This window comes from Salvelinus fontinalis, chromosome 28, assembly GCF_029448725.1.
Source record: "Salvelinus fontinalis isolate EN_2023a chromosome 28, ASM2944872v1, whole genome shotgun sequence".
Classification (NCBI taxonomy): domain Eukaryota; kingdom Metazoa; phylum Chordata; class Actinopteri; order Salmoniformes; family Salmonidae; genus Salvelinus; species Salvelinus fontinalis.
This window is the reverse complement of record NC_074692.1, coordinates 2,572,764-2,596,891: the sequence shown is the minus strand read 5'-3', so window position 1 is coordinate 2,596,891 and position 24,128 is coordinate 2,572,764. Positions and strand designations below refer to the sequence as shown.

General features: G+C 43.7%; 1 pseudogene; it reads right to left on the bottom strand.

The window, feature by feature from the left end:
- Positions 1-2,223: 2,223 nt before the first annotated feature.
- LOC129825861 (geranylgeranyl transferase type-1 subunit beta-like) lies at positions 2,224-23,473 on the bottom strand (annotated as a pseudogene).
- Positions 23,474-24,128: the final 655 nt, after the last annotated feature.

Below are 24,128 nucleotides of genomic sequence, written 5' to 3'. Positions count from 1 at the left end.
GGGCTCTGGAGACACACTGGAAGCCTCTTACGTGGTGTAGGCACTGGTGGCACTGAACTGGGGCGGGGAGGTGGCCCCGGAAATACCGGACCGTGCAGGCGTATTGGCTCCCTTGAGCATTGAGCCTGACCAACCTTACCTGGTTGAATGCTCCCCGTTGCCCGACCAGTGCGGGAAGGTGGAATAACCCGCACCGGGCTATGTAGGCGAACCGGGGACACCATGCGTAAGGCTGGTGCCATGTAAACCGGCCCGAGGAGACGCACTGGTGGCCAGATATGTAGGACCGGCTTCATGACATCCGGCTCAATACTCAATCTAGCCCTGCCAGTGCGGGGAGGTGGAATAACCCGCACCGGGCTATGCACACGTACAGGAGACACCGTGCGCTCTACTGCGTAACACGGTGTCTGCCCGTACTCTCGCTCTCCACGGTAATTACAGGGAGTAGGCGCAGGTTTCCTACCTGACTTCGCCACTCTCCCTTTAAGCCCCCCCCAAAGAAATTTTTTGGGTTTTCCCACAGGCTTCCTACCGCTTCGTCGTGCTGCCTCCATTCGCCGGTATCCCTCCTCGCACTGCGCCAGAGAATCCCAGGCGGGCTCCGGCACTCTCCCTGGGTTGATCGCCCACCTGTCGATCTCCTCCCACGTAGTGTAACCCAGATCCTTTGTAGGTTCCTTTTCCTGCCTCCGAGCTAGCTCCTCATATCGCCGCCTCTCTGCTTTCGCTGCCTCCAGCTCAGCTTTGGGGCGGTTATATTCTCCTGGTACCTCCCGGTCTAAAATTTCCTCCCATGTCCATAAATCCTTGTATTGCTCCTGTTGCCGCTGGTCATGCCGCTTGGTCCTATGGTGGGTAATTCTGTCACGATCGTGTGGAGGATTTACGGACCAAAACGCAGCATTTGGAAAATACGCCATCTCGTTTATTTATGACGAAGGCAAAACGAAACAAAAAAACACTTACACACCAAACAAAACAATAAACGATCGTGAAGCTACAAACGTTGTGCACAAACATACAGGCTACTAACGTTCTTACATAGACAATACTAGAAACCTGTACTCCACACAAACCCATATACTATACACCATAACCCCTTTACCAAATAAACACCCAAAACTAACAAAACATAAACATTCCCCATGTCACACCCTGACCTAACTAAAATAATAAAGAAAACAAAGAATAATAAGGCCAGGGCGTGACAACAATTGGCTCATTCATCCCCCTCCTCTCCCCTGTAACTATTCCCCAGGTCGTTGCTGCAAATGAGAACGTGTTCTCAGTCAACTTACCTGGTAAAATAACGGTAAAAAAAAATAAAATATATATATATATAAAATCCACCTACCTCACTGAAATAGCAGTGATAAGATTGAGCACTTGCATGATAGAGGTGACATTTATATAATATCTACACTCAATATTTCTATAAGGTACAGAAAAAATTTATTCAATGTAACTTTTTTCTGTATAGTTCATGTCAAGACAAAACATTCATGTGTCTTTTGACCCAATAACACATCTGCAGCGACAGGCAAATCCATACAGTAAAGGCCCCTCGGGTTAGAGAGCCCAGTTTTTGCTGTGTGAAGAACATTTCAGAGAAAGGAATGAAGTTTGAGGGAGTGGTCTCGTGACTTGTCAGCCTAGGAGTACAGAAAACTGCCATAACCCCAAAATATTACTGGAGCCAGCTACACAGGTTAACAAAATACACAGATGCTAAAAAACAACTTATCCTGGACAAACACAAGAGGCTTGATCGGTGTAGTGACCATGTCAGTTTCCGACAAAAACATTTGGACCAAATAACAACGACACGCAATAGGCAAAAAGTCTTAAAGATCTTTTGAGAATGTAGCAGAGAACCTACAGTGTTTCTAGCAGCTAGAAGTTCAGTCTTTTAAAGAGCACGTGTCTCAGAGGAAGGGAAATAAATACAGTATCTACAAAGCATTTCATTATAACACTGAATCTGGCTCAAAAGACGCTAAGCAGAATGAGCTCTCGCCCGGCCTGAGCGTCTACTCCGCCAGTTTGCGCTCAATTAATGATGGGCCCAATAAATTATTTATTCACCTTTCCCCCCTGTTTCAATGAGACCCACTATCGCTTCTATTTCTAAGGTAACCGAGAGAACTGCTGCACATGGCTTAGGGGCTATGATGGCAGTACTTGGAGGCTGGGGTGTGGTGGTGGGAGGCATGCTGCTGTCAGCTTCAGGTGTCTCTCCACGTCTGATGCAGATGCTGCAGATACTCAACGGCCCTCTTGCTCACACTCAGGGTGGTGTGAACCTGCTGCAGGTTGGCCTCCCCTATCAACGACAGGCCGCAGATCCCAAAGTAGGCGTGCAGCGGGTCTGGAACAGACACGAAGACCAGAAGAGAGAGGAAGGTAGGTCAGACATGTGACATCCCCCAGCACCTGACACTGAAAGGGCACTGTGGCTTCGGTCACATTCCACGTTCGATTGCATTGCTGACGTTGCTTTGCATCAACTAATGGTTGGACGCTATGTCATCAACTGCGCAGTCAAGCATCAGATTGCTATAGCATAAGATGTGGTTAGCTGTATGTTTGTAAATAACAGGAAGGCCCGCACACTGTTTATGCTCCAAATTTACCGCTTTGACAATGCTTCGATCCGAAACGGATCTTCGTCAGGTTTAACACCTTTGTGAGATCTGGCAGGTGCCTGCAATGTAGTCAGACTGGAATGTGACTAGCAGACTTTTAAAAATCATATAGAAAACAGGGTCCACAGCTCCTTTAACAACCTCACATTTGCCCGACATGAATTAGTGGCTGCACCTGATGGCTGTACAGACCCAAAAATAATATCATGAAATAACTAAGATGTGGTTTTAAGAGAGAGCAACTCTAAAGTGCTGCAAAAACAGGATTAAATTGCATACATCAATAACTGTCACTATGGACCACTTGCTTATGAATAAATGTCACGACTTCCGCCGAAGTCGGTCCCTCTCCTTGTTCGGGTGGCGTTCGGAGGTCGACGTCACCGGTCTTCTAGCCATCGCCGATCCACCTTTCATTTTCCATTTGTTTTGTCTCGTCTTCCCACACACCTGGTTTCAATTCCATCATTACATGTTGTGTATTTTACCCTCTGTTGCTCCCATGTCCTTGTCCAGAATTGTTTATTGTAGTGCTTGTGCACGTTATGCTGGTGTGTAACGGGTTTTGTTTACCCATTGATTTATTGTTCTGTTTACGGTGGTTTTATTTATTAAACTGCGCCGTTGTAAATCAGTTTTTGCTCTCCCATGCCTGACTTCTCTGCCACCAGTACGCACCCCCTACAATAAAACAGATCTTGACATAATTGACAGATTGCCAATAATGTCTAGCTGATCCCAATTATGTTTCGAGTGAAACATCACAACACTTTTCCATACTTTGTCTTATGCAAGATGTATCTCTTCTTAGGAAAGCATTAATAGGCTGCTACACATTACTAGAGAGAAGAACAGTACATGCAGTAAGTACATGATAGTAAGTACATGATACTACCTCAATTGTCTTTGTGAGTAATAACAGTCAATGGAAGCATTGTTTTACTGGCCCTTTAAACTTCTTGTCAATAGGGGGGCGCTGTTTTCACTTTGGAAAAAATTGTGCCCAAATTAAACTGCCTCGTACTTTATTCTAGATCATACAATATGCATATTATTATTACTATTGGATAGAAAACACTCTCAAGTTTCTAAAACTGTTTGAATTATATCTGTGAGTAAAACAGAACTTGCAGCAAACTTCCATACAGGAAGTGAAAAATCTGAAAACGATGATCTGTTCCAGGGCCTGCCTATTCAATTGCCTTATATTTATCGATATGCATGCACTTCATACGCCTTCCACTAGATGTCAACAGGCAGTGGAAGGTGGAATGGGGTGTCTAGCTTGATCTGAGGCCGAACAAGAGCTTTTGGAGTGACAGGTCTGGAAATTTCTTTGTCTTCTCTGGTGCGCGAAGTACGTCGACATTGTCTTCTGATAAGCGTTCGGTATACACGGCTGTCACGATCGTCATAATAAGTGGGTGAGAGAGAGGACCAAGGCGCAGCGGGAAATGAAGACATCTTCTTTTATTGGAGATGAAGACAAAACGAAACGAACACTATACATAAACAGAAACAAAACAACAAATGACCGTGAAGCTACAAACGTTAGTGCACAGACAAGCAACAAACGTTCAACATAGACAATTACCCACAAATGCATGATGCCCATGGCTGCCTTAAATATGGCTCCCAATCAGAGACAAATTAAAGACATCTGTCTCTGATTGAGAACCACTCAGGCAACCATAGACATACCTAGACACATTCACTCAACCATAGACATACCTAGAAACATTCACTCAACACAAACTCATACACTACACCCAACACCCCCTTTACCATATAACCACCCAAAACGACAAAACACAAACATTCCCCATGTCACACCCTGACCTACCTAAAAATAATAATGAAAACAAAGAATACTAAGGCCAGGGTGTGACATAACCCCCCCTTAAGGTGCGAACTCCGGGAGCACCAGCATAAAGTCTAGGGGAGGGTCTGGGTGGGCGTCTGTCCACGGTGGCGGCTCTGGCACTGGTCGTGGTCCCCACCCCACCATAGTCACTACCCGCTTTCGTAGCCTCCTCCAAATGACCACCCTCCAACTTAACCCCACTGGATTAAGGGGCAGTACCTGACTAAGTGGCAGCACCGGACTAAGGGGCAGCACCGGACTAAGGGGCAGCACCGGACTAAGGGGCAGCACCAGACTAAGGGGCAGCACCAGACTAAGGGGCAGCACCAGGATAAGGGGCAGCACCAGGATAAGGGACAGCACCAGGATAAGGGGCATTACCGGACTAAGGGGCAGCACCGGACTAAGGGACGGATCCTGGCTGGATGGCGGATCCTGGCTGGCTGGCTCTGATGGATCCTGGCTGGCTGGCGGATCCTGGCTGGCTGGCTCTGGCGGATCCTGGCTGGCTGACGGATCTGGCTGCTCATGGCTGGCTGACGGCTCTGGCGGATCCTGGCTGGATGACGGCTCTGGCGGATCCTGGCTGGATGACTGCTCTGGTGGATCCTGGCTGGTCAGCTCATGGCTGGCTGACGGATCTGGCTGCTCATGGCTGGCTGACGGATCTGGCTGCTCATGGCTGGCTGACGGATCTGGCTGCTCATGGCTGGCTGACGGATCTGGCTGCTCATGGCTGGCTGACGGATCTGGCTGCTCATGGCTGGCTGACGGATATGGCTGCTCATGGCTGGCTGACGGATCTGGCTGCTCATGGCTGGCTGACGGATCTGGCTGCTCATGACTGGCTGATGGATCTGGTTGCACATGGCTGGCTGGCGGCTCTGGCAGATCCTGTCTGGTTGGCGGCTCTGGCAGATCCTGTCTGGTTGGCGGCTCTGGCAGATCCTGTCTGGTTGGCGGCTCTGGCAGATCCTGTCTGGTTGGCGGCTCTGGCAGATCCTGTCTGGTTGGCGGCTCTGGCAGATCCTGACTGACGAATGGCTCTAGCGGCTCCTGACTGACGAACGGCTCTGACGGCTCGGGACAGACGGGCGGCTCTAATGGCTCGGGGCAGACGGATGGCTCAGATGGCGCTGGGTAGACGGATGGCTCAGATGGCGCTGGGTAGACTGATGGCTCAGATGGCGCTTGGCAGACGGGCAGTTCAGGCACGGCTGTGCAGACGGCAGACTCTGGCCGGCTGAGACGCACTGTAGGCCTGGTGCGTGGTACCGGAACTGGAGGTACCGGGCTAAAGACACGCACCTTCAGGCTAGTGCGGGGAGGAGGAACAGGGCATACTGGACCCTGGAGACGCACATTAGGCCTAGTGCGTGGTGCCGGAACTGGTGGTACCGGGCTGGGGACACGCATCTCAGGGCTAGTGCGGGGAGGAGGAACAGGGCATACTGGACCCTGGAAACGCACATTAGGCCTAGTGCGTGGTGCCGGAACTGGTGGTACCGGGCTGGGGACACGCATCTCAGGGCTAGTGCGGGGAGGAGAAACAGGACGTACTGGACTCTGGAGACGCACAAAAGGCTTGGTGCGTGGTGCCGGAACTGGAGGACTGGTACGAGGGGCTGCCACAGGAGAGTTAGTACGTGGGGCTGCTATAGGAGGTGCAGGACTAGGGAGGCGTACAGGAGGCCTGGTTCGTGGGACTGTCATTCCCAGACGGTTAGCACGCACCTCAGGATGAGCAAGGAGAGCTGACTCAGGTAACATCACTTCCCGCACACGCTCTGTCGGGTGGATTTTGTGCCTCACGCACCAACACAGCAGCTACCTCATTTCCCTCTCCTCCAACCTCCCCAATAAATCCTTAACAGTCTCTGTATCATTCCCATTGCTCACCTCCAATATCAGCCCGACTGGCTCAGGTTCCTTCTTAGGGTCCCCACGGGTAGCACGGGAAGTTGACGCAGATCTCCTATCTGGACTCGCCATACTCCCCATGAGCCCCTCCCCAAGAAATTTTTGGCATTTCCTCGAGGGCTTCCTACCGTTTCGCCGTGCTGCCTCATCATACCGCCGCCTCTCTGCTTTAGCTGCCTCCAGCTCTTCACGAGGGCGGCGATATTCTCCATGTTGAGCCCTTGGCCCTTTACCGTCCCTTATTTCCTCCCATGTCCAGAAATCCTGTGTAGGGGGGTCCTGTTGTTTTCTCCCGTTACACCGCTGCTTGATCCTTTGTTGGTGGGTAATTCTGTCACGATCGTCATAATAAGTGGGTGAGAGAGAGGACCAAGGCGCAGCGGGAAATGAAGACATCTTCTTTTATTGGAGATGAAGACAAAACGAAACGAACACTATACATAAACAGAAACAAAACAACAAACGACCGTGAAGCTACAAACGTTAGTGCACAGACAAGCAACAAACGTTCAACATAGACAATTACACACAAATGCATGATGCCCATGGCTGCCTTAAATATGGCTCCCAATCAGAGACAAATGAAAGACATCTGTCTCTGATTGAGAACCATTCAGGCAACCATAGACATACCTAGACACATTCACTCAACCAGACATACCTAGAAACATTCACTCAACACAAACTCATACACTACACCCAACACCCCCTTTACCATATAACCACCCAAAACGACAAAACACAAACATTCCCCATGTCACACCCTGACCTACCTAAAAATAATAATGAAAACAAAGAATACTAAGGCCAGGGTGTGACAACGGCGGATATCTCCGGCTCTGATTTTATTTGATACATGTGATAATAACATCATAAAGTAGTTTTTTTCAACCGAGTTTTATCAGTTTATTCAACGTTTATTGGGACTTTTGGAATTTTCCGTTCTTTGCGTCAAGAAAAGATGGGCATGTTCGCGCCACATGGCTAGCTAAGGTTGCTAATTCGACAGGAGAAAAGGACATTCTAAAACCAAACAACGATTTATTCTGGACCAAGGACTCCTACAAGATTCTGATGGAAGCTCTGCAAAAGTAAGAACAATTTATGATATTATTTCGTATTTCTGTGGAAAATGTTATTTCTATTCTCCGCCGTTTTGGCAGGCGCTGTCTCGCAATAACGCAAGCTGTTTGTTATGGTAAAGTTATTTTAAAAAATCTAACACGGCGGTTGCATTAAGAACCAGTGTATCTTTCATTTGCTGTACAACATGTATTTTTTAGTAAAGTTTATGATGAGTTCTTTGGTCAGGTTAGGTGAGTGTCCAAAATAGCTCCTGACATTCTGGGGAAATGTTGCTACATTTTCACAATGTATAACCACGGTTTGCAGCTCTAAATATGCACATTTTCGAACAAAACATAAGTGTATTGTATAACCTGATGTTATAAGACCATCTGATGAAGTTGTTCAAGGTTAGTGATTAATTTTATATCTTTTGCTGGTTTTTGCGAATGCTATCTATGCGGTGAATAAATGCGTTTGTGTGTTTGGCTATTGTGGTAAGCTAATATAATGCTATATTGTGTTTTCGCTGTAAAACACTTAAAAAATCGGAAATATTGGCTGGATTCACAAGATGTTTATCTTTCATTTGCTGTAAACCATGTATTTTTCATAAATGTTTTATGATGAGTATTTAAGTATTTCACGTTGCTCTCTGTAATTATTCTGGCTGCTTTGGTGATATTTTTGATGGTAGCTGCAATGTAAAACTGTGATTTATACCTCAAATATGCACATTTTTGAACAAAACATACATTTATTGTATAACATGTTATAAGACTGTCATCTGATTAAGTTGTTTCTTGGTTAGTGACTAATTATATCTCTATTTGGTCGGTTTTGGGATAGCTACCTATGCGGTAGAAACATGGTGAAAATATGCGGTTGAGTCTTTGGCTATTGTGGTTAGCTAATAGAAATACATATTGTGTTTTCGCTGTAAAACATTTTAAAAATCGGAAATGATGGCTGGATTCACAAGATGTTTATCTTTCATTTGCTGTATTGGACTTGTGATTTCATGAAAATTATATTATATGATATCCCTGTCCCGTTAGGCTAGGCTATGCTAGTCACCTTTTTTGATGAGGAGGATCCCGGATCCGGGATGGGTATCACTGAAAGGTTTTAAGGGACCATAAATAATGCACCATGACCCCTTTAAACTGTCCATCTTCCATGGGACCCCACTAAAAGCCTTCCAGGCACAGTGAACGTACCATCATTGAATTATAATGAAAAGACAGATTGTAAGCGGATTAAAATCCATTAAAAAGTCATTTCAACATGAATTATGACTCAAGGTCATGTGGAATTTTCTTGCAGGATTGCTGTACAAAACATTAAGAACACCTTCCTAATATTGACTTGCGTGCACCCCCCCTCCCCCAATGTGTTGTAGGCATGGACTCTACAAATTTTCAAAAGTGTTCCATAGCGATGGTGTCGAAAGCGTTCCATATGGATGCTGGCCCATGTTGTGTCAAATTGACTGGATGTCCTTTGGGTGGTGGACCATTCTTGAAACACACAGTAAACTGTTGAGTATGAAAAACTCAGCAGCATTGCAGTTCTTGACACAAACCGGTGCACCTGGCACCTACTACCACACCCTGTTCAAAGCCACTTAAATCTTTTGTCTTGCCCATTCACCCTCTGAACGGCACACATACACACAGTCCATGTCTCAAGGCTTAAAAATCCTTCCTGTCGCCTCTCCTTCATCGACACTGATTGAAGTGGATTTAACACAAGTGACATCAATAAGGGATCATAGCTTTCACCCGGTCAGCCTGCCATGGAATGAACAGACGTTCATAATGTTTTGTACATTCAGTGTATGTCTTCCATGATGACATACATTCTTTTAACTGCAACCCATCTAAAGATTGTCAAAATAAAAACTAGCAATGAAACATTACACAAAATAATTTTTAAACCACTGTTACACTTCACTGCATGCACTCTAACAATACTTTTGTGTGATAGTTCTCTCATATTGTTCCTTCTTTATTCTCATTCCCCTCCATCTAAATGATCTGAGAACCAATTCAACCAAACAGTTCCTTTAACGTAAGGCCTGTTCCTTCCCCTGTGTCCTCATAAATTATACATCCCTGCCCCCTGGCTATTGGCTTACTGGGCGTTTTCCATTGACAAAGGCCAACACTCCCTCCCACCCCATCTACACCTGTACAGAGTCAGAGTAACCTTACCTGGATGACTGTCTGGTCATTTAGCGAAGCTGCCCACCAAATGGTCCTGAGTGGACAGGATGTAGTTCCACGTTCTTCTCAAAATTAGTATAACAAAAGACGTCTAGGGCTGAAAATAGGAGCGGTTAGAATTAGGCCAGGGGGGGGGGGGATCACTGTGACACCTTAGAGCTAGAGCACACCGGCGCTCTACAGATCTCTTACTAAATAAAATAAAAAAATAAAAAACATTTTAAGTGAGAAGTAGGGATTGGTCTGAAACCGAAAAATAAAGAAAATTCAAGAGCACCACAATGCCTACATTACCTATGCTCTACCAAGGTTTTCCAGCGCACAGCTTTGACCTACTACAGTAGCTATGTTGGTATATTGTACTTCAAACAATGTGTATGCAGGATGCTTAGGATTCAAACAAACCTTCTCAAACAGCCTATGAATGCAAATCCCGCCTTCATTCCGCTTTGATCAACCTTTTTTCGACACTGTGTGAATCCGGGCTGATAATAGGTCACTTTGTTTTATAGAGGAGCCGGTATGCAGTTCCTTGAAAATTTGAAGTGGGCTCTCCGGACAGGGCTCTCCAGACAGCTCCGGCCCAAGTTGAGCACTGATCTTAAGGCAAAGTTCATCGTCAAAACATTCATAGGCGCATCGTTAAATCTCTGAGCTGTTTCCCAAAACCATCGTCACTACAGTTACACTTGAAAACACTTGTCATTTACCGACTGCCTCAGACCACTTGTAGAATGCTAACTGGGTCGTTAAATGCTTTTTTGCCCTTTATTCACAGAAGATCTCAGCTAAACATAGAATCAAGTTGCTGATCTTCATCTGTGACCGCCGATAAATTCAGAACAAAGTTGACTACAATACAAAGTTGACAATGTCTTTGCCATCGTTATAAACGAGCAAAGGGTAAAAATATGCTTCAAATGAAAACCGAGATGACTGCATTAAAATATAAATACAGTAGCCTACATAGGCCTATATATTTCAGTCATATTGAAATCAATTTCATGTTCAATCAATTGAGTTCTATTTTGCTAATTGCAGGCTACCATCTCATTTTTGCCTCAATTTCATGATGTGTAGGCCTAACAACACGTGCGCTATGATGTGTCCAATATTCGATTTAGTACATAGCCTAAGCATTAGAATAAGCCGCCTCAATATTTGCAGCCATAGGTGATAATTTCTCTCTAGGAGCTGATCTGTCGTCAGTATCTAATGTTAAGGTAAGATTTGAATGGAGAACGCTGACCCGAGACCAGCCCTGCCTTTCTTTCGATCCCATCAGTATCGACACATGCTCTAACGAAGCACTTATTTAAAGTTCTCCCTACGTGGTGTTTTGGGAAACGCATGTGAATTCTTCAGCCGTTATGACCCGAGACCAGCCCTGCCTTTCTTTCGATCCCATCAGTATCGACACATGCTCTAACGAAGCACTTATTTAAAGTTCTCCCTACGTGGTGTTTTGGGAAACGCATGTGAATTCTTCAGCCGTTATAGAAATGACGCATCGTTAAAAACCCTCGTAAGCTTAAGTTTCATCGCTATGAGGAAACCGGGCCATGGCTATTACTCAATTTGGCCCAAACCTCAGTAGACACACAAAAGTGGACAGCCCTGGTGTGTCAGATGCACGCTGATTTGGAGGAGGTCATCCAAATGTTCCCCAGGACAACAGTGGTCTTCTCTGACATCACACAGCAGAGGAGTTGGATGTTCCAGTGAGGACATCAACAAGCACATAGAGAGTGCCCAGCGCTCTGTCAACCAGCTACTGTTTGCATTTCTCCATGACAGGCACATGCCCACAATCCACCACCCTGCCATCAAGCAGTACCATAGGGATGGCATGCATTTCACAGATGAGAGCAACAACCTCTTCCTTGAGAGTCTGATCTCTCCTCTGTTCTCGCAAGACACACGCAGTAGTAACATGTTTTGGGGTCATTTTACAGTCACTCTTCTACAGAGCAACTTACAGTAGTGAGGGCATACATTTACATACTGGTCCCCCATGGGAATCAAACCCACAACCCTGGCTTTGCAAGTGCCATAATCTACCGACTGAACTACACAGGAGCTACACACAACACTCAATGCCACTTGCCTACTGCTCCACGAACCCTAAGGCTATTTTAAGAACCACCTAATAAATGAAAATAAGTGTGTGTTGTGAGGGGGCTGTCAAAAGTATAAACAAAAAAAATTGTCAAAATGTGTTCTCTGAGGCAAACCCGCAATCTTCAGATGCACAGGTGGTAAGTAACCATTACACTAACACATGGACTTCGAAAGACCATTTACAATGGACAGTCTGGAACCGTTCGTTCATATAACGCTATCAATATCCACTTGTGTATCTCGGGATCAATTCTCAAGACTCCTGTATATTCTCCGGTTCTATAATCTCCATTGCACAGTGACCGCTGTGCAGTTGGCTAAACATGAGTGGTCAGGTAGCAAAGGTTACCATCTCGATTACAAACCCCTTTAGTAAGACCTCCTAGACCGTAAGATCATGCCACCCAGTCCCATTAAATGCACAATTTTATGAATTTCCCTGCCGAAGGCGCTGTAGGACATTTTCCAGAGTGTATGTTTGTTTATGTCTGGCTGGCTGGCGCCGCGTGGTCTAGTTCTCCCCCTCACGTGAGAGTTATCGATCACTCACAGCTTCAGCCAATAAGGCTGTCCACTCTGTTAACGCACTAATCACGCATTCTCTGACCTGTTCACACGACGTGCTACCTTGTCCCTTGACCTGCTTTTTCGCTGTCTTCATCTCCCTCCCTCTCATACCTGCTGTCTCGACCTCTGAATGTTAGCCTATGAAAAGCCAACGGACATTTACTCCTGAGGTGCTGACCTGTTGCATCCTCTATAACCACTGTGATATTGCTTGACCCTGCTGGTCGTCTATGAACACTTGAATATTTTTGTAGAACGATCTGGCCTTTATGGCCATGTAGCCTTATAATCTCCACCTGGCACAGCCAGAAAAGGATTGGCCACCCCTCAGAGCTTGGTTCCTCTCTAGGTTTCATCCTAGGTTCCTGCCTTTCTAGGGAGTTTTTTCTAGCTATTGTGCTTCTACATTTGAATTGCTTGCTCTTTGGGGGTTTTAGGTTGGGCTTTTGTATAAGTGTAATGGGTTGAAAACAAAGTCACTAAAAAAGGACACCCCTTTATAATTATTATATTTTTTAAACCAATTTGTTTATGTATTTGTCTTAATCTAGATTGTATATTCTACATGCTTCAGCATTAGTAGTCCATCAGGCCAATAGATGACGCTGTTGCACATTCTTCAGAATGAAGGAAGTGGCAGAACTTTGCAGATGTAAACTTGTGTGTGTTCTTTTTACTATTACAGGTGTGTAACAGAACTTCCAAAACATCAAAAGAATATGTAATAACATGCTATTTAACAACTTTGTCAAGGTATTATCACGTTAGGAAAGGTTTTGTGTTGTTTTTGTGTCGAACTGAGTGAGAGAAGAACGTGATTTACAGTGAGTGAGAGTATATGTTGATGCTAGCTGAGGTAAAAACTATTTACAAGTCACAGTGGCTATGTTTAATGAGCGGCTTACTTGTACTGGATTTTGTCTAGGAGATTTTATAAAGAATCCAGTTGTTAAGGATTTCTGAGTTCGTTTTACATGTTAATGGTTTTGGGAAAAATTGTGCTGACAAGCTGGTCAACTGCATGCGCACGCTCAGTTGCATGAGAGAGAGACGATTTTACGGAGGTGCTACTATCTTAAAGCTGAATGTATTGTTGTCAGTTATCTATATTGGTGGCAGTATATAGAAAAACATTAAGTTATTTTTGTCTATATATACAGTACCAGTCAAAAGTTTGGACACCTACGCATTCATTGGTTTTTCTTTATTTTTACTATTTCCTACATTGAACGAAAATAGACATAAAAACTAATGAAATAACACATATGGAATCATGTAGTAACCAAAAAAGTGTTAAACAAATCAAAATATATTTTATATTCTTCAAAGTAGCCACCTTATGCCTTGATGACAGCTTTGCATACTCTTGGCATTCTTTCAACAAGCTACACAAGGAATGCTTTTCCAACAGTCTTGAAGTAATTCCCACATATGCGGAGCACATGTTGGCTGCTTTTCCTTCAATCTGCGATATAACTCATCCCAACCCATTTTATTTGGGTTGAGGCCGGGTGATTATGGATGCCAGGTCATCTGGTGCAGCACTCCATCACTCTCCTTTTTTGTCAAATAGCCCTTACACAGGCTGGAGGTGTGTTGGGTAATTGTCCTGTTGAAAAACAAATGACAGTCCCACTAAACTAAAACCAGATGGCCTGGCGTATCGCTGCAGAATGCTGTGGTAACCATGCTGGTTAAGTGTGCCTTGAATTCTAAATAAATCACAGTGTCACCAGCAAAGCATCCCCACACCATCACACCTTCTCCTCCATGCTTCACGGTGGGAACCTCACATGCGGAGATCATCCGTTCACCTACTCTGCGTCTCACGAAGACACAGTGGTTGGAACCAAAAATCTCAAATTTGGACTCATCAGACCAAAGGACAGATTTCCACTGGTCTATGTCTATTATTAGTGTTTCTTGGCCCAAGTAAGTCCCTTCTCATTGCTGTCCTTTAGTAGTGGTTTCTTTGCAGCAATTCGACCATGAAGGCCTGATTCACACAGTGTCCTCCGAACAGTTGATGTTGAGATGAGTCAGTTACTTGAACTCTGTGAAGCATTTATTTGGGCTGCAATCTGAGGTGCAGTTAACTCTAATGAACTTATCCTCTGCAGCAGAGGTAACCCTGGGTCTTCCTTTTCTGTGGCGGTCCTCATGAGAGCCAGTTTCATCATAGCGCTTGGCGGTTTTAGCGACTGCCCTTGAAGAAACTTCCAAAGTTCTTGACATTTTCCGGATTGAATGACCTTCATGTCTTCAAGTAATGATGGACTGTTGTTTCTCTTTGCTTATTTGAGCTGTTCTTGCCATAAATTGGACTTGGTCTATGACCAAATAGGGCAATCTTCTGTATACCATCACTACCTAGTCACAACACAACTGATTGGCACAAATGTACTTTTAATAAGTTAATTGAAATGCATTCCAGGTGACTACCTCATGAAGCTAGTTGAGCGAATGCCAAGAGTGTGCAAAGCTGTCATCAATTAAAAGGGTGGTTACTTTGAAGAATCTGAAATATAAAAGACATTTGGATTTTTTGGTTACTATATGATTTCATGTGTTATTTCATAGTGTTGATGTCTTCACTATTATTATACAATGTAGAAAATAGTAAAAATAAATTCAAACCCTGGAATGAGTAGGTGTGTCCAAACTTTTGACTAGTACTGTATACAGTTGAAGTCGGAAGTTTACATACACCAAATACATTTAACTCAGTTTTTCACAATTCCTGACATTTAATTCTAGAAGAATTCCCTGTCTTAGGTCAGTTAGGATCACCACTTTATTTTAAGAATGTGAAATGTCAGAATAATAGTAGAGAGAATTATTTATTTCAGCTTTTATTTCTTAATATCACATTCCCAGTGGGTCAAAAGTTTACATACACTCAACTAGTATTTAGTAGCATTGCCTTAAAATTGTTTAACTGGGGTCAAACGTTTTAGGCAGCCTTCCACAAGCTTCCCACAATAAGTTGGGTGAATTTTGGCCCATTCCTCCTGACAGAGCTGGTGTAACTGAGTCAGGTTTGTAGGCCTCCTTGCTCGCACACGCTTTTTCAGTTCTGCCCACAAATTTTCTTTGTGATTGAGGTCAGGGCTTTGTGATGGCCACTCCAATACCTTGACTTTGTTGTACTTAACCCATTTTGCCACAACTTTGGAAGTTTTGCTCGGGGTCATTGTTTATTTGGAAGACCCATTTGCGACCAAGCTTTAACTTCCGGACTGATGTCTTGAGATGTTGCTTCAATAAATCCACATAATTTTCCTACCTCATGAAGTCATCTATTTTGTGAAGTGCACCAGTCCCTCCTGCAGCAAAGCACCCCCACAACATGATGCTGCCCCCCCCCCCCCCCCCCCCCCCCCCCCGTGCTTCATGGTTGGGATGGTGTTCTTCGGCTTGCAAGCATCCCCCGTTTTCCTCCAAACATAACGATGGTCATTATGGCCAAACAGTTCTATTTTTGTTTCATCAGACCAGAAGACATTTCTCCAAAAAGTACGATCTTTGTCCCCATGTGCAGTTTTAAAACCGTAGTCTGTCTTTTTTTATGGCGGTTTTGGAGCAGTGGCTTCTTCCTTGCTGAGCGGCCTTTCAGGTTATGTCGATATAGGACTCGTTTTACTGTGGATATAGATACTTTTGTACCTGTTTCTTCCAGCATCTTCACGTGTTCTGGGATTGATTTGCACTTTTTGCACCAAAGTATGTTCATCTCTAGGAGACAGAACGCGTCTCCTTCCTGAGCGGTATGACGGCCGCATGGTCCCATGGTGTTTATACTTGCGTACTATTGTTTGTACGGATGAACGTGGTACCTTCAGGCGTTTGGAAATTGCTCCCTAGGATGAACCAGACTTGTGGAGCTCTACAATTATTTTTCTGAAGTCTTGGCTGATTTATTTTGATTTTCTCATGATGTCAAGCATGAGTTTGAAGGTAGGCCTTGAAATACATCTACAGGTACACCTCCAATTGACTCAAATTATGTCAATTAGCCTATCAGAAGCTTCTAAAGCCATGTCATCATTTTCTGGAATTTTCCAAGTTGTTTAAAGGCACAGTCAACTTAGTGTATGTACATTTCTAACCCACTGGAATTGTGATAAAGTGAAATAATCTGTCTGTAAACAATTGTTGGAAAAATTACTTGTGTCATGCACAAAGTAGATGTCCTAACCGACTTGCCAAAACTATAGTTTGTGGAGTGGTTGAAAAAATGAGTTTTAATGACTCCAATCTAAGTTTATGTAAACTTCCGACTTCAGCTGTAAGTGTTACTATTGTATGAATATTAAATACATTGTGGTTTTCACGTGAAAGGTTATTCGTGGAACATTTTTTAATTCCGCTAGTCCCGTGTAGCTCAGTTGGTAGAGCATGGCGCTTGCAACGCCAGGGTTGTGGGTTCGATTCCCACGGGGGGCCAGTACAAAAAAGTATGAATGTATGTACTTGTAAGTCGCTCTGGATAAGAGCGTCTGCTAAATGACTTAAATGTAAATGTTGTGTATTTTAAAGTGTGCACGTGTTTGATGTGAATGTTTTAAAAGTACGAACAAGAAAATAGACAATTGAACCAGAGAAAAAAACATTCAGAATATAAAAAGCGCCATAACTTTGCAGATGTAAATTTGTGTCCATTCTTTTTACTATTACAGGCCACCTCAGATAGTAAACTGAGGCCGGTAACATAAGCACTTTGTGACAACTGCTGATATTTGTTGTTGTTGTCTAACTTGCCATTGTTTGTGTTTATCAGTAGTCATAATATAGCATAATAATATAGCAACTACTATGTTATGCATTTATGCTGTCTCCTTTACAAGTAACTCTGCTTTAGGTAACTTACTGTCAAGTAAATACAGTCCTTTCTTGCACTGCTGTCATTTATTACTGTTAGCAGCCATTGCTATTCATTACTCCTGTGTAACATTAGTCCTGTGTAATACATGCTTTTTACCTTAGTCCTTACCTTGTGCTTTTGCAGTTCGGTTCCATTTCTATTCACTGCTGTAGCCCATTGATATGCATACTGTACATTCATCCTGCTTTATTCATTGCATTCCATGTGTATACTCATTATTTGTTTCATTTCTCTATTACAGAACCATCCATATACCTTAGTTTTCCTGTGTGTGAATAAAGCTCCAGTATGAGTTAACTTTTGGCCGGTTTTATTTCCCTCTAACCGGGGGCGTTGTCAGTGGGTTACAGACCAGCAAACACGTTGAGCCGGGGTCACGCTCTTTTCACGGCGCTCTTTCCGCCCTCCAACCCCGTTATTGGAGGGTGGACCATCCATAACACCACTGGTACCCATTGTGCTGTATCACTCAAATAAAACATTTTAACATAGGCCTGCTAAGTGAAAGTCAATGCATACTACGAACATATTTGATTCATTTGCTGGACCTTTCGCTAATAAAGCAGCATTAATGAACCATATAGTGAGTGTACGCTGATATATCTGCGGAGGTTCCAGCCCAGTTCCCGTTACCTCGAGTGTGGCGCCCACCCAGAAGGAGTAGCACGTTCTGCTGTCTCATGATGCACCAGCGGCGTATCCTGTTCAGCTCACTCTCGCTGAACATCTCCTCTAATTTGCCCATCAGACACAGGGCGGCGACGGCACAGAATGTGGACCCACCTGACAGACAGACAGAAAGACCGCTTAATGACAGGGGTTATCAGCCGCCGGCACAGCACCACTATCAATCACCAGTTTCCCTTTTCAACTGTCACAACATTAGCATCAGAGCTTTTGGATCACTTCCCAACTGCGGAGGTGTACTTATGGGGGAAGATGCGGAGGCGGCGTATAAATCTGCCACGGTAGCAGCTTTGTGTGGCGGCCGCTAACAATGAGGGAGAACCTTGCACTCGGCAGATAGTTAGGAGTATGTACCTACCTATTTGTGATAATATGAATAATCAAGCCCCCCCCCAGGGTTAAATAAAGGTTCTAATTTCCACATTTTTTTCTTAACTTGAATATAAATGCTTTGTGTAACGTCCCATGGTTTCATTACACAAATATCTCTGTGCAGTAGCTTAGCTAACCCCGGGGGATTCCCTGGAATAATAGGGCTTAATTGGAAGGAATTAAGAGGATATTTGTTCGAGTAAGGTTTTGGGCTAATGGCTAATCCCGCTCTAGACCCATAATATTAATCAATCCCGGGTGCCGCCTGCCATACTCAACATGCGATTCCAATCCAGCCCCCTGGCCAATGCCATTGTCATATGACTGAGGAAGCAAAAACAACATTCAGATTATTAGGCAAACATAGGACCTTGTGAGGGATAGATACCCATCACTGAAACGGTACAATAACTTGAAGATGGGGTGACATATGTGATCTATGAGGAAAGGCGAGATCAGGACACAAGCTGCTCAATCAATGCCCACATGGAGCAATCCACGGCCACGTGTCCACAGTGCTGCTTGCTAACTATACTAAACCACACTTCATACACACGCTTGATGAGGCAGACCAGCTTTGGCAACAATAACAATGAGGACGTAACAATGTTGAAAGTAGTCATGTTTACTGTAGTGCCCTGCCCCAGAGGTTAAAAGCCCACCAAATTTGGCAGCAAGAGGATTAGAGGCCTTCCCTCCCGTCTGGATCATATCCTCAATTTATAGGCGTCTGAGAAAACCCCCAGAGCTTAGGACCAGCGCTGCATGGGGTTCTTGCCTGCCTCTGTCTCCACGTCACAGCAGCCAACTGCATGGCCCCAAACCACACACACAGCTCAATGTAATCCACTACAGCCATCCAGACAGGAATTCCGCTGCCTGCCCTCCAGACTGTACTATATCATTTTTTGTTAGATTACAGTAATGGGAAGGCAGGGGTTATCACAGAGGAAACAATCACTATTATGAGGCCCAGCAGGATACAATGGTGGCTGGTCTCATCACCTCCGTCTCACCATCCCCTTGTGACTTGGAGGGGAGGATAAAGTGAGAATGTAATAAAACTCAGGACTTGTGTAAACTGTTTCTCTCTGGAGGCTTTGACTGTAAAAAGTCAGGCAGTTGGCAAGACGGCCCTTTGATCCCAACGCACCTTCAAAAGAAGGCCACCACTGACACAGATGCTTGATATAGGTCTATCTCTATGACGTGTTGCCTACAACAGAAATAAACACTGGGTTAAACCAATGTTGGTTTAAACCCCGGTTCTACACTCTAGCAAGTAGTGGTTGAGGGCTGAACTCTTGTCGAAAAGACTGAGGAGGCTCAGTGCAGCAGGCTGCTTGATGAAAGAGACAAAGTAAAACAACGGACCTACCGTACTCCTCCTGATGTAGTCGATGGCCTTCTGGATGTCCATGCCCGACCAGTCATCGAGCGTGTAGCAGATGCATGGTGCGCAGTACACAAACCTCGTGTCCTTTTCACTTCCTTCTGGGATGGCATAGAAACTGAAAGCAGACATTAAAGGCCTTTTTTTGTACGTGTAAGGACGAGGTTTGCTGTGTCAAAGGGTTTTACTGGTTAAATCAGGACGCAGTGATCTCTGACAGTGGTCTCAACGCTGACATTGTTAAACAGGTTTCCCTTCACATAAAGCACAAAAAACTATAAAGTACCAAACATTAACATTAGAAGAAAATAATACTTTATTGTCCATCAACCTAAAGACAACGGAAACGTGTCTTTATGCTCACAACCCGACTCCCCCGAGGGATTGGAAGCAAATGGTGCAGCGGCCCTGTAACAAGTGTAGATGGTTTAGCGCTTTGCTCAAGGCACTACCAAAGAACATAACAGTAACTCATTGTTAGTACATCTGGTAAATGAACTGCAGTGGAGAGTGACTAGGTGTTTACCTTCCGTCCTCTAGCTGCAGGGCTTTCAGGCCCATTAGACAGGCCTCCTTATTGACGACTCAGGTCGTCGCCCAGTAAGACCAGGCAGGCCAGGCCAGGCCAATGTACGTCATGGCCACTGTCATACAGGTGGGATACTCCTGGGCCCTGAGGAGGCAAGCCTTATCAATGCATTCTGAATAGGACTGCAATATGACGTCTGACTCCATGACTATTTAAAAAAAAAAATCCCCAACTGATTCAGCTGGCTTATAGACACTTATAGGCAGGCAGTTAGGTCAATACCTTTAAAGTGCTGTATGGAACTCCGATGTGTGATGACCCGCGAAACCCACAACGTCCTAAATTGGATTCTAGGGGGGTATGTGAAATGTGGGTAAAGCCACGGCCATAAAGGGATATGTCGAAGGAAATTAAAAACTTGACATTCACATTTAATACATACATCCACAATATATACAAAAGTATGTGGACACCACTTCAAATTAGTGGATTTGGCTATTGCTGACAGATGTTTAAAAATCGAGCACAGGCCATGCAATCTCCATAGACAAACATTGGCAGTAGAATGGCCTTACTGAAGAGCTCCGTGACTTTCAAAGTGGTTTGGGCTAGGCCCCTTAGTTCCAGTGAAGGAAAATCTTAATGCTACAGCATACAATGAAATTCTAGACTATTCTGTGCTTCCAACTTTGTGGCAAAAGTTTGGGGAAGGCCGTTTCCTGTTTCAGCATGACAGAAAAAATTGTTCGTCAAGAACAATGTGGAAGAACTTGACTGGCCTGCACAGAGCCCTGAGCTCAACTCCATCAAACACCTTTGGGATGAATTGGAACGCCGACTCCGAGCCAGGCATAATAGCCCAACATCATTGCCCGACCTCACTAATGCTCGTGACTGTCCCCGCAACAAGGGCGACCAAATCCATATTAATGCCGATGATTTTGGAATGAGATGTTCGACGAGCAGGAGTCCACATACTTTTGGTCATGTAGTGTAGCTCTCTGTGTAGTCCTCACTTCAGGGCCCGTATTCATAAAGCATCTCAGTTGGCGTGCTGATCTAGGATCAGATTCCCCCCTCTTATTGATTATGATTTAAAGTGACAAAAGTGTAGCCCAGGGATAGGCCACCCTGTCACACCAGACCAACTGATCAGTTCAGTGATTGCCTAAATTCAAATCACCGGAGGCCTCATTTATCAATATTGTATAGAAATTATTTTAAAATACTACTTACAAACAGAATTTAGAATGGTCGTACGCATAGTAAAAGTCTGATTTATCAAACAATCCTACCAACGTCATACGCACACCAGTAATATTGAACTGTAACTCAGTAAAATGAACTGTAACTCAGTAAAATCAGATTGTTACATTTATACTTTTGTTCAGTAACACATTTATGAAAATGCCGTACCACAAAATAAAAATCGCAAGGCTTAAATATAGGTGGTGGTGTCAGCGATGGATAGCCAGCAGCATACCACCCTGCATCCCACTGCTGGTTTGCTTCTGAAGCTAAGCAGGGTTGGTCCTGGTTGGTCCAGATGGAAGACCAGACGCTGTTGGAAGTGGTGTTGGAGGGCCAGTAGGAGGCACTCTTTCCTCAGGTCTAAAAGAATATCCCTGTGTAGAGTGCTGTCTTTCAGATGGGATGTTTAAATGTGTGTCCTGACTCTCTGTGGTCACTAAAGATCCCATGGCACTTATTGTAAGAGTAGGGGTGTTAACCCTGGTGTCCTGTCTAAATTCCCAAGCTGTCACTCATACCATAATCCACAGCTTATAATTGGCTCATTCCTTCCTGTTCCCCAGGTTGTTGCTGTAAATGTGTTCTCAGTCAACTTACCTGGCAAAGATTTAAAAAAATTGTACAACCAAAAAGTTAAGTGGTGTGACCAGTAAAAACATAGCTACAAAAGAGAGGACAATTAAGTATACTTGAAATGAGTAGGCAACACTTGTCAAAAAGCCATCCATCCTCAACAGTTCCCTCTATGTATGTGTATAGGCCATCATTGCTGTTCTATAGAATAATGAGTTGTGCGTTCCACCTGGCCAGCACAATCAGCAGTGTCTTTTGCACATCAACTGTGCATAAATAGTGGAAGCCTTTTCTGTTCACATAATTTAAATCGTTTTAGGATGGGGATTTTATGGCTGTCTATTGCTCCGTTCGTATTTGGAACCCATTGATGGCATGGCAAAGAAATCCCTTCGACTTCAACCTGTGCAATGCTGTATGGGAATTGTGTGTTACTGTTCGTTTTGCTGATGTTTATATTTATATTATATTCAGAAATCACAATTAGTGAAAGACTATGATAGTGGAGGTTTACAGGCTATTGATTTTGAGTCGTTAGTAGGTGCTTTTAGAATTAAATGGTTGAAATTATGTTGCTCTAATCCTACCTCTATGTGGTATCATATCCCTAACAGTCTGTTTAATAAACTTGGTGGACTTGAATTCCTAATGAAATGTGATTTTGACCCTCCAAAATTACATGTGAAATTGTCTAAGTTTCACCAGCAAACGTTATTTTTCTGGAAAATGAAAATCAAGCACAATTTTCCCCTCACAAAACATTGATTTGGAATAGTTGTTCAAATTAATTTACAAAGGCCTTTCGTTTGACAAGGGTATTCATTTTGAATGTGATTTAGTAGACAGCGCTGGGGAGTTTGCCATTTGATGAGTTCATTGGTAAATTTCAGGTTAATATTACTCCGAGATAATATATGAAGGTTTGCAAAGCAATTCCACTTCCTTTACTTGGACTTATTAAGAACACTTTGTTATATGAGGTTGTTCTCTCTTTTCCAAGTTTACAAATTAAACTCTGGGCAGTGAGAGAATAAGCTCAAGGAAGCAATTGAACATGTTTAATTCACACAAACTTCATCTGAAAGTTTCAGTATTGACTATTTTAAACCCAAGAACATGTTTTAGAACAGTAATCTCAGTAGGAAATATGCTAACGTGATTGCCATTGCTAACTAGATAGCTTTCTAAATCGGTTGCCTAGCAACATACATTTTAGGATGATTTGTAAGAAGCTATTTGAGGACATAAAATCTTAAGATATTGTTGAGGAATTGCCCTTATTAACTTTTTTTTCTTTTCTTAATAAGCAGCTTCTTAAGTTTTTGCGTAAGAAGTGTTTTGTGAATCTTGGCCCAGGGTTGCATACCCATGGTCTAGCCTATATAAACACGAGCCAAGGCATTATCCATTCCTGTCAGGCAACTCAACAAGTTGCAATGCTGCCATCTAGTGGTTAGCTTTGTCAGAATGGGAGTGTCCCTGACTACTTAAATAGAACTGAAAATCAGCAGCTGAAACTATTTTATTTTATTTTACTAGGCAAGTCAGTTAAGAACAAATTCTTATTTACAATGACGGCCTACCCCGGACGAAACTACTGCATAATAATACAAATGTTAATGATAAGTAACAGACCAGACAAGTAACATACTTTATAACTTGTAACTTTTATATATCCAACCGATAAACAAGTTCCTAGTAGGATTTCTGTTCATCGTCTAAATAATACATTTAAAAAACGGGCATTGAGCAGAAGTGGCTGATTAGCATCATCCAGATGAGAGCTCATAAAAATAGTAACGTTACCTTCAGAAAGAAATCAGACCCCTTGTTTTATTCCACATTTTGTTGTGTTACAGCTTGAATTCAAACGGAATTCAAATGGATGACAAAGTGAAAGCATGTTTTGAGAAATTTTTGCACATTTATTTAAAATGAAATAATGAGATGAGGTAATCATGTTAAACACTATTATTGCAGACAGAGTGAGTCCCATGCAACTTATTATGTGACATATTAAGCAAA